The 10,671-nt window shown below is 34.0% G+C and overlaps 1 pseudogene; it reads right to left on the bottom strand.

Moving 5' to 3' along the window:
• Nucleotides 1-1,524: 1,524 nt before the first annotated feature.
• Nucleotides 1,525-7,297, bottom strand: LOC132113364 (baculoviral IAP repeat-containing protein 2-like; annotated as a pseudogene).
• Nucleotides 7,298-10,671: the final 3,374 nt, after the last annotated feature.

Genomic DNA, 10,671 nt, shown 5'->3' on the forward strand with positions numbered 1-10,671 from the left:
GGTTATGTGTGTGTGTGTGTCTGTGTGTGTGTCTCCCCTCCCATTACATTCCTGAGCAGTGTATAAATGGGATCGGTGTGTTCTACGTTTGTATATAAAACATCCTATAATTTATATGATATAATTAATTATCATGCTAAGGTTGAAAAACATTTCAGTTATTTCACATTCATATATAAAACATTATATAATTTATATAATATAATTAATTATCATGCTAAGGTTGAAAAAAAAAACATTTTAGTTATTTCACATTTATATATAAAACATTCTATAATTTATATAATATTTATATAATTTATATAATATAATTATCATGCTACAGTTGAAAAACATTCTGTTCTTTTAAAAAGGTTATAAAAAGCTTACTAAAACCAATTGTTTTAGTTTTAGATAAAAATTACATAAAACATTCTATCCTTTATATTCTATCCTTTATATAATTTATATAATATAAATTATATAATCTAAAACAATTAAACTATGGTTGTCAAAAAATTATATCCTTTAAAATTATATAATGGAATGATTACACAATACATCTTACTAAAAAGAATAAAATAAAAATAACACATGTTTGTAAGTCTAGACGGTCTCTGCCTTCAGTGATCAAGACATCAGGGACTGAAATTATAATCCTAAAAGTTTAAAAATGTTTTACATTTAATACATTATTAAAAGTTGTAATAGAGTTGTTAAATTATTAAAAGTGGTAAAACAAAAACACTGTTTTTTCTGAATGACCTCACACTGTCTCAAAAAGTAAAGGAGCCGCGTGCGCGTGTCTGTGTCCGTCTATGCACGCCCCCTCTCCGTCTGAGCTCTGACCCCCTCCTTTGCATACCAGAGTACGGTGAAATCTCACACTAACAAAAGTTGAAAACATGCCTTTAAAAGTATAATATAAATATCTTATTAATCCAATTGTTTTAGTTTTAGATGAATAAAAGTATAAATGAAATGCTTACTGAAACCAATCATTTTAGATAAACAAAATAATAAATACAATTGTCTTACCTTATTTTAGAGAGAGTTGAAGAAGTAGCTCCTAACACATCATTGTCCATTGATGTCCACAAAAATACAATGTATGAATGGATTCAAAATTGTTTTACACAACTGAATTCATATAGTCATTCCTGAATGTCTCTCAAAGCACCATCTCAAAACATAGGGAGGCGCGCAGTATGTGTGTCAAAAAGTAAAACACACGTGTCTGTGTGTGTGTCTGTGTGTGTGTGTGTATGTGTGTGTGTGTGTGTGTGTGTGTCTGTACGCGCCCCTTCACATGTGAGCTCTGACATATGAAACAGGACCCCACTCCAGATTCCTGAGCACGGTGAAAGTGAGATTAATATACATATAACATCATATACAATAATTTAATATAATGTCTTACTAAAAAATCTACTGAAATGCTTGTAAAAAGAATAAAACTCATCTTACATGTTTAGAAACTTACAACTCTTGAACTTACATGTTCAAGAAGCTCTTAAGAGACATAAATCACAAAGTGGTTCTCTCTCACACCAGCGTCTCGGACTCAGAGGACTGTAATCAGTGATGGGATGAGACATTGTGTTAGGGCTAAAATTACTTCAAAGTAAAATCTTAAAAGGTTAAATGATATCTTTTAAAAATAAAATTTAAAATAAATTATTAAAAGTCTTAATAAAAACAAATATTCTACAACGATGGTCTGTGGAAAAATTCGACTTGAACTTAAAGTATATTTTTTTATTTATCATGGGTATGTAAAATAATTTAAAGTGTCACAAGTCATCTCACGCCTGTGAAATGTTCAATAATTTCTTAAGTTGTATCTGTGAGAAAATGACAATAACATAGGCCTATCTTCAGAGAGAGCAACCATGAGAACATTTAGAAACTGGGAATCTTCCAGAAATAAGGGTCTTCCGATCAGCGCAGAGAAAGAAGTTACTTGACAATAATGATAACTTCAGGATATCGGATGACAGATGAGCCTCTGTGCATCGTGTCAGAGCGTATGTCATGTTAGTCTGCTAACGCCTTTCCAGGGCCAAAGTTTTGTACACACTAAATTTATTTCAAATCATAATCGTAAAATTAAAAGACTGTTTAAATCTTTAAAGTTTGAATACATACTTATCTTCTATTTATCTTTTAGAAGACTTGTGTATGATATAAATTATTTTGTTTAACGGTGACCTAAAATATAATTGTTATTAAACAATGCCTGTTCAAAACTTTAGATGGTTGAAAAACTGTACTTGGTCGTAAACTGTACTTAAATCTCATTTATATGAAAAAGATTCAATCAGCATTTTTTGTCCATGCTGGGTTTCAATTTTATGGTGGAGGCTTTCCATAGCTATCCCGTACACCTAAAAACGACCATCACAGAAAACAAAATGTAAAAAAAAATGAAATAAATAAATAATTTAATAAAATGTAAAAAAGTTTTAGCTAAATAAAAACACCTTACATTTCCAGACAGGCGAAGTAGTTCATTATGCAACAATCCAAAAAAAAAAAGCAAATAGCCCCAGACCCTTCAGTGATAAACTACAGTGTGAACTGAAGCTTCAGGATATAGGGCAACAGACCAGATGAGTCTCGGGGGACAATGTCGCAGTACATCTAGTCTGCTAACGCCTTTCCAGAGTACATCCAGAGTTTAGACTAATTTCATTTAGAAGCATAACCTTAAAAGTTTAAATCAAATCTTTAAAGTTTTATTAAAATCATATCTTTTATTTATCTTCTTAGAAGATTTATGTATTATTGTTACTGTTGTTATTGTTAAGCAGTGTCTGTCCAAAAACTTTAGATTGTTACATACAACATACAACATGAAACATGTTGTCAAAGTTTGTCACAAAAATCCTAGGACTTCACATTGCTCTTATTCAGACAAAGTTGTATCATTTGGAAAATCAAAGTAAAAATCACACATCGTCTTAATTCAAAGTATAAGTATAAGATCGTATAAGATCATTTTTACTTGTATCTCCCGAACTAGGGTGAAACCCTTTACTGAGAATATACTATCGGTCATCTACTCAAAATACATGTAGAAGTTTCAAATGTTAGCATTAGCTGATGGCGGCCGCATGACTTTGGGGAGAGCTATAGCACGAAGCATGCCCTTCGACCTCCTCGATTTTGGAGGCTTTTTTGTTAAAGATTTCTTCCATCTACTCACTTTTTCAAATGAGTGTTGCAGCTGCGGTAGCTGTTATGCGTCAAGAATCTATGACAACATGTCTTCCAATAGCACATCATCGAATTTAATTGTACATGTTCTACCGTTATGCCACCTATATAATGATTTACACAACCAAGCAATGGAAAAAGCTTGTAATTTTGACTTACCCTGTCGAGAAGAAAGCAGGCACCCTTTCATTAGCTCTTTCCACCTGGGAAAAGCTATCCCGATATTTATTTACATACCGATCAATTCAATTTTAGCTTTTTGGCTTTTTTGGAGGGATTTTGTCCCGTGCAGTGCAGCCTTTCAAATGTGCCGAGGACTGTATCAACGCCCCCCCATATGGTCTAGCAGTTAGGATTCCTGTCTTTCATCCAGGCTGCCCGGGTTCGACTCCCGGTATGGGAAGACAATTTTCACAAATACAATTATATTGAATTCAGAAAATTTCACTATGGAATATTTACTTTATCTATCATAATTTCAATTTAGTACGTCATCATTTCAACTTTTCATCTCATAATGTATGACGCATAGTCATAATTTCAACTTTTTAAGTCAGAATTACAATTTTTGTCAATGACGCTTTTTTTAATGTAATACTTAAAACGTTTTTAAGTCATAATTTGGTTGTTGACTATAGTAGAGTTGATGATGAAACTTTGAGTTAGGCTAGTGATTTTTGTCCCTCTCTGCTCTTTTTCAAGATGGCGGAACGACACGGAAGCCTCCTTGGACTTACCCTCCCCATGTAGATAAAGATAATAAATTAAGTCAGATCATTGGCAGAGATCATTTTACACCCATGGGAACATATTTATTAATAAAGACAATGATTTTAGCTAATAAAATACCATTTTTCAACCGAGCGAATCTGCACATGTGAGGCCTTCAAAAGTTTCAAAAGGCCTTCAATGGTTCAATGTGTAATGGTTGTGTAAAAATCAAATACTGTATTACACTTTTCAAATGATAATCCAGCTTTAAAGTTTCACAAAGTCTGACACAAGGCCATTAACATGTTCTTTTTGCTTATTTCTACAAATATCAACCTGATCAATATGAATACGATTAAACAAGTTAATTTTTAAGAAAAAAAAAAAGAGTTTTAAAATACAACTAAACCATGATAATTTTTAGTTTAGATGTTGATGACTAAGTTTCAGGCGTAGTGCAACCAGATTTCTCTAACATCTCACTCACAACGCAACACGTTGTAAATAAACATTTTCAAACTGTAATTTAACCATATTTGATTAATATTATGTTGATTTAAAGTTTTTGTTATTAACTAATACTTATAACATCTGACCCAAAATAAACAGATAATGGAATCTTCACACTATACAGTTAGATATTCTCCTACTTAGTATCTTTGGATGTATCTGTGGCTGGATTTTGTCACACTCTTGTAAAGACTATGGACTAACTTTAAAACATAATTTTTATACAGGAATCACATGTGTAAGATTCAAAAGATCAATTCACTAAGAATTTGTGATACACAAATAAATACACAAAAGTTTTCAAATGATGATGGTTTTATTACTCCGCTAGATTAGTCATCTTGTTCAGATAGCAGACGACGCTGTTTCACATGTTGTACGTTGGACTGTGTGTGTGTGTGTGTTTTAGGTGAAGACGTTTCTTTGAGAGCCGTTTATAGAAATAAATGACGCTTAAGAATTTAAGTGATAGTTTGACTACATTGATATCAATCACACAAATACGAATCGCACAAGCTGTTTTACACTTTTACAGCAGAATCACATCCGACTATTGCACCGAGAGAGGCATACTCATTAAAGATCGAAGCCTTAAAGTTCCACACTTTGGTAAAACCTGCAGATAAAAAAAGAAAAGTCAATTCTAATTCTAATTCTTCATCATCATGAGCCATTTAAAACAAATACAGAAAAAGCCACTATAGTGATCAGTTTTAGCTTTTGACTGTTTGTCATTGACATCTTGCTTCGTTTAGTTTGCAAAAAGTGCATAGAGTGTGGTCAGATATTGCATGAAGAGAATTTATGAAAAACATGAATAAATATTGCATCAAGAGAATTAAATGACGGTCCTTCTGAGAGTGTTTAGTATGAGAGTGAATCTTTCTGCTATGTCTACGAAACATCGACGTCAAAGATAAGTATTAAACTTTAAACTCGTCTAACTATTACACTTATTTTTTTTATTACACAGTTATTTGCGTGTGTGTGTCACTAAACAACGGTTAAGCTAATGAATTACGGTTGATACGTGGTATTTTTATGTGAAAGGGGGATGATTCATTTTTTATTCTGGCCCCACCAATACTTTTAGGCATCTGTCTTTTAGGCCCGATCCAGAAAACAGTTGTTGTGTCTTAATAATTGTTCTTCTTTTCATGATCTTTTTATTCGGCAGAATGCCGAAATATTTTACATATCGTAAATTTCAATTGTTAGATAAATCATCTAACTATTATATGTGAAACAAGCTCAGTCGCATTAGAGTCGGATTCTTGTTTACATTGAACATCGTTATTGAACCTTTTTCAATATTATTGAAAATAATTGTTATAAAAGCGCTATTGTTCTAGGCCTCATCAAAGTTCACATAGTTTTCACCGGACCACTCTGAAACAAGACCAAATATTTGCGTGTAACATTTTGTTTGCATTTCTTCTGAAACACCCTGTTTTGAAATTGTTTAACATCACCATTCTCAATCTATTGTAGCGTGTCTATTTTCCTTACACTTTAACACTTACCGTATTGTCGGGTGTGATTGTAATGTTTTGTATGCCGTTTTATTTACACTTTCCCCCGGATATCATATTTGTTATATATCTCTTTGTTCATATACGACAGTATTCACATGAATTGGCTTGATTTGTATCTTGATTTGATACGCGAGACATTTACATTATATTATTATACCGTCTTAGTTTTTAAAATAGCGCTAAAATGTATATTTTAACCATGCGGATATAGAATGCCCCACAAGGTTCTCTGTTCTCTGGTTCTACTTTCGACAGGACTAACTCAATGAGCTGCCCTGTCTGCTGCGTGACTGTAGTGCAGTTACGAATAATGTCATACTCTTTCTGTGAGATGACGCTCTCCTCTAGAAGATGGTCCATTAAGCTCTGCACACTTTTTAGGCGCTGTGACACGGCAAGATGATGTTTCTTAAGAAAAGTAAAACCATCTAATGCCATTTCTTCTGCACTTAGTAAATCAGATACCAACTCTTGAACGGTTTTGTAATTTTCTCCACTTGCGAGAATTTTGCTCTGAACGGTTTGCTTCACCAGGCCAAAATCAAATCCCATCTCTAAAGCAGACTTCACCACCGCATCTTCTGAACGGTCTTCTCCAGGACCCACAGGCGGATTAACAAATTCTCTTGAGTCGCTGTCTCCATTAGTCAATAGCTGTTCAAATAGTCTTGGAAATCTTGCTTGAATCTGATGAACAAACTCTAGGCCCTTTTCTTGCAACAGGTATTCACATCTTGGAAACCACTTGGCATGTTCTACCCATGGATCATCACCAGACTCCCAACATCTGAGTCCACCATCGCAAGAAAAGCACTTCACGTCATCATTACAACCAACATAGTAAAAACCAGCCGTACAGTTATTCTTGAGGGCCAGTAGACAAATGTGAGCAACCTTTCTTCACACTGTTGCATTGCCGATACATTGAAAAGGCTAGATAAAGGTACATTATCTGCTCGGTCACCTCTAACAAAGCGGCAGTTGGGGTAATGCCTCTGGTGCTCTGATACTGCACGATCTCCCAGTTCCCAGTTGCTAAGCTGGCCTCCACAACTGAAGCAAGCCACTCTGTCGCCCTGACCAAGGTAGTAGAAACCACTTTTGGCAAGCTCGGCTGGACTTACTGGTGCAGGAGTCCAATTCTGAAAGGTGTCAAGGCGTTCCTGTTCCCGACGCATGTCAGGATTGTGGCAAACCCGAGGTCGCTGGTGAGACATATCTAGGTAACCCACCCGCTCCTCCTTTTGGCCTGAAACGGGTGTCGCGGGGCCGGAAAGCTGTAGCATGGCTACGTTGCGAAGCGGGGAAAAGGCACTTTTGATGAAGGCTCTGGATGAAGACATAAAAATGTGACCACAGGGCGTGTCCACTCTGGAATGGAAATGGTTGCCGCCTCGGGAATACGGTAATTAAAATGCAGAAAACAAATATTTAATCTTTTAAATCATGTAGTATTCTAAATATTATTATTATAATACTAATTTTATGAGCTCAGACATTTTTTCATTCAGAAATTTTTATTTCAACATTATACTTTCATACATTGAAGAAATTTGAGTGAAAGACATTTATAGATGGTCTAACCAGAATAGAAAATATCCGCAGGCTATCATGTCTTGCTCTACGATGTAGCTGGCAAGACTTTCAACTAATTCACCAACGTCAGTTTTTGCATTTTTTGACACCAGTGACAACAGTTTTTGGATTTACAAACATTTAGAAAGTAGTTAGGATTTATTTCATGTTTAAGTTCATTTTACCGACTATTGTTAAAGTTCATAGACCTTAGAACTTCAATAGTTATCAAGCACCAGCTGATTTAAGTTTTTCTTCAAACAGTGAGACAAAAGTAATTTTGTTGTATGCACAAATTTTGAGGGTCGCTTATAGAAAGAGGCGTCCTTGTCTTTGTTTCGCGGCATTTTTAAAACATAGAACCAGAGAACAGAGAACCTTGTGGGGCATTCTATATCCGCATGGTTAAAATATACATTTTAGCGCTATTTTAAAAACTAAGACGGTATAATAATATAATGTAAATGTCTCGCGTATCAAATCAAGATACAAATCAAGCCAATTCATGTGAATACTGTCGTATATGAACAAAGAGATATATAACAAATATGATATCCGGGGGAAAGTGTAAATAAAACGGCATACAAAACATTACAATCACACCCGACAATACGGTAAGTGTTAAAGTGTAAGGAAAATAGACAAGCTACAATAGATTGAGAATGGTGATGTTAAACAATTTCAAAACAGGGTGTTTCAGAAGAAATGCAAACAAAATGTTACACGCAAATATTTGGTCTTGTTTCAGAGTGGTCCGGTGAAAACTATGTGAACTTTGATGAGGCCTAGAACAATAGCGCTTTTATAACAATTATTTTCAATAATATTGAAAAAGGTTCAATAACGATGTTCAATGTAAACAAGAATCCGACTCTAATGCGACTGAGCTTGTTTCACATATAATAGTTAGATGATTTATCTAACAATTGAAATTTACGATATGTAAAATATTTCGGCATTCTGCCGAATAAAAAGATCATGAAAAGAAGAACAATTATTAAGACACAACAACTGTTTTCTGGATCGGGCCTAAAAGACAGATGCCTAAAAGTATTGGTGGGGCCAGAATAAAAAATGAATCATCCCCCTTTCACATAAAAATACCACGTATCAACCGTAATTCATTAGCTTAACCGTTGTTTAGTGACACACACACGCAAATAACTGTGTAATAAAAAAAATAAGTGTAATAGTTAGACGAGTTTAAAGTTTAATACTTATCTTTGACGTCGATGTTTCGTAGACATAGCAGAAAGATTCACTCTCATACTAAACACTCTCAGAAGGACCGTCATTTAATTCTCTTGATGCAATATTTATTCATGTTTTTCATAAATTCTCTTCATGCAATATCTGACCACACTCTATGCACTTTTTGCAAACTAAACGAAGCAAGATGTCAATGACAAACAGTCAAAAGCTAAAACTGATCACTATAGTGGCTTTTTCTGTATTTGTTTTAAATGGCTCATGATGATGAAGAATTAGAATTAGAATTGACTTTTCTTTTTTTATCTGCAGGTTTTACCAAAGTGTGGAACTTTAAGGCTTCGATCTTTAATGAGTATGCCTCTCTCGGTGCAATAGTCGGATGTGATTCTGCTGTAAAAGTGTAAAACAGCTTGTGCGATTCGTATTTGTGTGATTGATATCAATGTAGTCAAACTATCACTTAAATTCTTAAGCGTCATTTATTTCTATAAACGGCTCTCAAAGAAACGTCTTCACCTAAAACACACACACACACACAGTCCAACGTACAACATGTGAAACAGCGTCGTCTGCTATCTGAACAAGATGACTAATCTAGCGGAGTAATAAAACCATCATCATTTGAAAACTTTTGTGTATTTATTTGTGTATCACAAATTCTTAGTGAATTGATCTTTTGAATCTTACACATGTGATTCCTGTATAAAAATTATGTTTTAAAGTTAGTCCATAGTCTTTACAAGAGTGTGACAAAATCCAGCCACAGATACATCCAAAGATACTAAGTAGGAGAATATCTAACTGTATAGTGTGAAGATTCCATTATCTGTTTATTTTGGGTCAGATGTTATAAGTATTAGTTAATAACAAAAACTTTAAATCAACATAATATTAATCAAATATGGTTAAATTACAGTTTGAAAATGTTTATTTACAACGTGTTGCGTTGTGAGTGAGATGTTAGAGAAATCTGGTTGCACTACGCCTGAAACTTAGTCATCAACATCTAAACTAAAAATTATCATGGTTTAGTTGTATTTTAAAACTCTTTTTTTTTTTCTTAAAAATTAACTTGTTTAATCGTATTCATATTGATCAGGTTGATATTTGTAGAAATAAGCAAAAAGAACATGTTAATGGCCTTGTGTCAGACTTTGTGAAACTTTAAAGCTGGATTATCATTTGAAAAGTGTAATACAGTATTTGATTTTTACACAACCATTACACATTGAACCATTGAAGGCCTTTTGAAACTTTTGAAGGCCTCACATGTGCAGATTCGCTCGGTTGAAAAATGGTATTTTATTAGCTAAAATCATTGTCTTTATTAATAAATATGTTCCCATGGGTGTAAAATGATCTCTGCCAATGATCTGACTTAATTTATTATCTTTATCTACATGGGGAGGGTAAGTCCAAGGAGGCTTCCGTGTCATTCCGCCATCTTGAAAAAGAGCAGAGAGGGACAAAAATCACTAGCCTAACTCAAAGTTTCATCATCAACTCTACTATAGTCAACAACCAAATTATGACTTAAAAACGTTTTAAGTATTACATTAAAAAAAGCGTCATTGACAAAAATTGTAATTCTGACTTAAAAAGTTGAAATTATGACTATGCGTCATACATTATGAGATGAAAAGTTGAAATGATGACGTACTAAATTGAAATTATGATAGATAAAGTAAATATTCCATAGTGAAATTTTCTGAATTCAATATAATTGTATTTGTGAAAATTGTCTTCCCATACCGGGAGTCGAACCCGGGCAGCCTGGATGAAAGACAGGAATCCTAACTGCTAGACCATATGGGGGGGCGTTGATACAGTCCTCGGCACATTTGAAAGGCTGCACTGCACGGGACAAAATCCCTCCAAAAAAGCCAAAAAGCTAAAATTGAATTGATCGGTATGTAAATAAATATCGGGA

Source organism: Carassius carassius, chromosome 32 (assembly GCF_963082965.1).
Source record: "Carassius carassius chromosome 32, fCarCar2.1, whole genome shotgun sequence".
In the NCBI taxonomy this organism is placed as follows: domain Eukaryota; kingdom Metazoa; phylum Chordata; class Actinopteri; order Cypriniformes; family Cyprinidae; genus Carassius; species Carassius carassius.